Source organism: Salvia splendens, chromosome 14 (genome assembly GCF_004379255.2).
Source record: "Salvia splendens isolate huo1 chromosome 14, SspV2, whole genome shotgun sequence".
NCBI classification, from domain to species: Eukaryota; Viridiplantae; Streptophyta; class Magnoliopsida; order Lamiales; family Lamiaceae; genus Salvia; species Salvia splendens.
Window position 1 is genome coordinate 459,911 of NC_056045.1, and position 4,841 is coordinate 464,751.

General features: G+C 34.2%; 1 pseudogene; it reads left to right on the plus strand.

Annotated features, from left to right (window-relative positions):
- Positions 1 to 204: 204 nt before the first annotated feature.
- Positions 205 to 4,032, plus strand: LOC121765572 (annotated as a pseudogene).
- Positions 4,033 to 4,841: the final 809 nt, after the last annotated feature.

The window sequence follows — 4,841 nt, forward strand, 5'->3', positions numbered from 1 at the left end:
GATGTCGACACCCACTACACTCTGCAGCAGCAGCAGCAGGTTGATCCATGCCCATCGCTTCCCTACATCTCTCACACATTGCATGTTGATCAATAATGTTCACTTCCCTACACTCCTCACACATTTCAGGTTGATCCATGGATATCGCTTTCCCACACTCACACATTGCATACTTGCTTGTTTGATGCATAAACTGCAATTGAGATGGCTCACGTAGGTATATTACATCTACTCTTTCCTTTCACAACATGGGAAATAAAAACTATCTTTAATTGAATTAAATAGAAAAGGTTCTAAGAACCGTATGAATGGCAATCTTTCACAACATGGAAACAATAAACAACCCTAATTAAGGATGAAATACTTATAAAACACAAAAATAATTACCTAATCTAAAAGGTCCTATATTAGAAACGTATAAATCGAAAAAAAATGAAGGAATTGGTACCATTATTAAATATCGAAGATAAATTTTATAGACTGGGAAATATTTGATAGAGAAAAGATATATACACATAATTGTAACACCCCTCAATTTTTAACCTTCTTTGATAAAAATAATTACTCCATTACTAATTTTCCCTTTCATTATTTAAGGAAATTAATCATGATCCTTATAATCTTCACTATAATTATTCTTCACATATCTATGTTAAATTTTTTATACAAAGACGTACCTAATTTTTGATGAATGGTTTATTTTTAAAAAAAATATGATGATGTTAAAAAGATATTAATAATAAATTAATAAAACAAATTTATAAATATCAAAAAAATTATTGACTAATATATTTATTTACCAACATTTTTCTATAAATATACAAATAGTTATATTTATAAGGGAGTGTTATATTGTTAACTCAATACTTAATTGATAACTACAACTAAATAATAGCCATTAGATATTCAAATTAAGGGCCTAGATCATTAAGCCTAAATGTCAATACGATCAACAAAAAACGTCAATAAGGGTATTAAGGTCAATTTACAACAAATTAGTTGTAAATAACTTTTGAAAAATATCCCATAACTTTAAAACGCATATAACTTTCTCGATTTAAATTATTTTTTCGCACAACATATATCAAACTAAAGATAATTTCACAAGGATTCTAACGATATCTCACTTGCATATGTTCCGACGTCAAAATTTGAAAAAAAAATCAATTTTTTTTAATTTTTTCGTATAGCTGAAATATCAATATAGTATATAAAATATGTCAATATAATACATGTAGAATGTCAATATAAGCAATGTGTAAACTTTCTCAAAGCATTGTGTTGACATCCTCAAAGCATTGTGTTGATATTTTTGAAACATTATATTGACATTTTTATCCAAAACCCTAATTTGATAATTTTTTATCTTTCTCGATTTAATTAATAAAAATGAAAATTATACGTGGCAAATAGTAGACCACAACTTTTCTAAAATCCTATGGTCTTAAATTAGTTGTAGTTAGCAATTAAATGATGAGTTAGCAATTGATCACTCCCCCATATTTATATCCCCTGTTATCAGTCAACCGAACTTGTTATCAGTCGAAAGCATCTCTGTTCTGCTTTATATAAGTTGTGTGTGTGTCATAATTATTTGTTAAATCTTTATTTTGCTTTATGAAGACAAAGTTGTTGAAACTTAGCTTGTTATGTCAAAATTAATCAATCTACTTCACTTTTAGTAAAATGAGTTTATGATCAAACTTGTTGACAATTTGAAAGCATCAATGTTTTACTTCATCTAAGTTTTGTGTGTGAGTTCAATTCTTTGTTAAATCTTGATTTGAGCTAAGTCATGTAAAAATTTAATCAACTTCACCTTTTTTAGTACAATGGATTTATTAAAAAATTTGTTGACAGTTTGAAAGCAGCATTGTTCTACCTCATCTAAGTTTCTTTGGTGTGTGCTGTGTGTGACTGTGGATTCTTTGTCAAATCTTGATTTAGGGTATTGCTGACTTTGAGTTGTTTTTTTGCAAAATTAAGCAACTTTGATATTGTTAGTAAATGAATTATTGATTAAACTTGTTGACAGTAAAAAGCATCATTACTTTTTGTCAACTTTGATCTTGTTGACAGTTAAACTTTGACAAATCTTGATCTGTTCCAGGAGACAAAGTTGGCTTAAAGTGATCATCTTTCTTTTTGGTAAACAAAATCATACTTGTCATCATCTCTTAGAAATATCATTCTTCACCTCCATATGTGTATTTGTGTTTGTGTGTGTGTGTGTGTGAATTAGGGGTTGCTGACTTTGCACCTTGATAACCTCCCATGTCAGGGAGCATGCACAGAATTTCAGATCAGAGGACATGCAAGGACGAATAGAAGGGAAGAATTGCGTTGTGACAGGGGCGAATTCTGGCATTGGCTATGCAACTGCAGAGGGCCTAGCTGCACGGTTCGACATTCCTGTCAAAGATCTTCAATTCCACAGCCATATGATGCATATCTCATGTGGCTTGTGTTTTTTCGTGTTTCTGCAGTGGAGCAACGGTGTATATAGTGTGCCAGAGCAAGGAGAGAGGCGAGGCTGCATGCTCAAAGATCCAGTCTGCAACAGGCAATAAGAATGTCCATTTGGAGGTAATGTATCCTTTTCTGCGTCGCTTCCATGCTTGAGTCTGCACTTACTCGCCCCGTTGCAGATTTGTGATATTTCTTCCATTGCCGATGTGAAAACTTTGGCGTCGCGATTTTGTGCGATGGATGAGCCTGTGCATATTCTGGTAAATTTTGATGCTTCAACAAACTTTTATTACATGTTAGTCTAATAATTTTGGAGGATTTGGTCCACTTTGAAAGTTTAGTGATTTGCTGAATACAGTATCTACCAACACTCTATCATTGTCTTAAGGGGTTGAATACCGCCTTTTTCAGATACGTCTTTACTATTTCGATAATTACATAATAGTAACTATCGACTTCGATTCCAAATAGGGCGATTTCGATGATAAAGCGTGTTGGCAACAGGAAATATACACGGAAATCATACTTGAATAAACGTTGAGTGCCTTTCCGCATATTTCCTGCTGCCAACACGACTTTCTAATACTGTACCGATCCCTTTTCGAAAACGAAGTTAATTTATTGAGTATTAGTATTATTGAAAAACATGCGTTCTTTTATCTTGAGAGTGATATTTACCCTGATTCTAAGTGCCAACATTGGACATTTGATATTTACAAATTTTGATGCTTTGAAGGTGAACAATGCCGGTTTGCTCGAGAAAAAGCGTCTCACTACCTCCGAAGGGTAAGCCCGCATTTACGGTTGTGTAGCATAACGTTCCTCTATCTACTACGACAGTTTATTCCCTTTTGAAAATCTAGGCACAAGATGAATTTTGCGGTGAATGTTCTTGGCACGTACACCATGACCGAGCTCATGTTGCCATCACGGTTTCATCAGGTGGAATGTACACCTATCCATTGATGGAAGATCTGCAGTTAACTTGACCAAATCTTTGCAACCATTTACCTCGTCTATGAAGCCCTCGCCCCATCTCGTTAAACCGGATATATTTTCATAGTTTAACAGCAGGGAATTCAACGGAGTTGAACAATATGCCCGGAACAAACGAGTACAGGTGGCATTGACAGAAAAGTGGGCAGAGGCAAATAAGGACAAGGGCATCGGGTTCTACTCGATGCACCCGGGGTGGGCAGAGACGCCTGGAGCCTCCAAGAGTCTGCCCGATTTCTCAAAATGGTAAACTTGTTTGCCCATCTAACCTTCCTAATACTTCCAAGTCTCGGGACTTTTAACCTAAATCGAGCTTGTGCTTGCAGGTTATCCAGCAACCTTAGAACAAATGATGAAGGTGCTGATACGGTGATATGGCTGGCCCTACAGCCTAAAGAGAAGCTCGTGTATGGAGGGTTCTACTTCGACCCTAAGCGCCTACCGTTGTTAGCCACAAAGGGCTCACATTCTGCTGTAGACTCCATTGTAGGTGAACTTCATAGAGGATGGCCAACTTCTAGTGAAACTATATGTATAGAGAAAGAGAGCTATTTGATATCTCACTGAGGAAGATCTGTTTGTCCAATTCATCAAAACTACTAAACACTTTATATTGATTGAACATTTGAATCATTATACACACAAATTTTGTACTGTGTGTTTGTGTTTGTGTGTTAAGATATAAGGAGAGAGAATTTGATACTATCATATCTCACTTAGAAAAATCTGAAGTCCTATTCATCATCAAAACTACTACTATTAAACACTATATATATGGATTAAACACTTAAATTATGAGTATCACTATACAATACACAATTTTTGTGAAAAAGAAGGTGGGTTCAACTTTCTTGGCTCTTCCTAACACATCACTTGTTGGTAACAGATTTGATGAGGTTTACTTTACATATTGGTGAGTGGTAACTGATTGTTGGTACCTCAGTCTCTTTTGGAGGTGGCATTTCAATCACTCATCTTCGCTGAGCATTTGCCGGGAGAAATAAACTGAATACATTAGTCAAAGTCAACAAGCCGTTCGATTATTGCGGATTTCATTTGTTTGTTTTGGATTTCGGATATGCTGTAAATTTGTAATAAATGGTTTTTATCTTTTGTGACTCATTCTATATGAGAGAATCGGGATAAGAGATTCTCTTTATCATTATTAACATAAGATTCTAAACTACAAAAATTATATTTATTGATGTATTTATTTTCTCCAAGTTTGTTGGGTTTTGAATGCGTGAGAATCGAGATTGGTTAGGTGATTAATGTGTTTTCATTATTAGATTACATTCCTTTTTAGCTCAATCTAGTATACATTAAATACTATCAAATTATTCAAAATTGACTCTTATTTTAGTAAATTAAGGTGA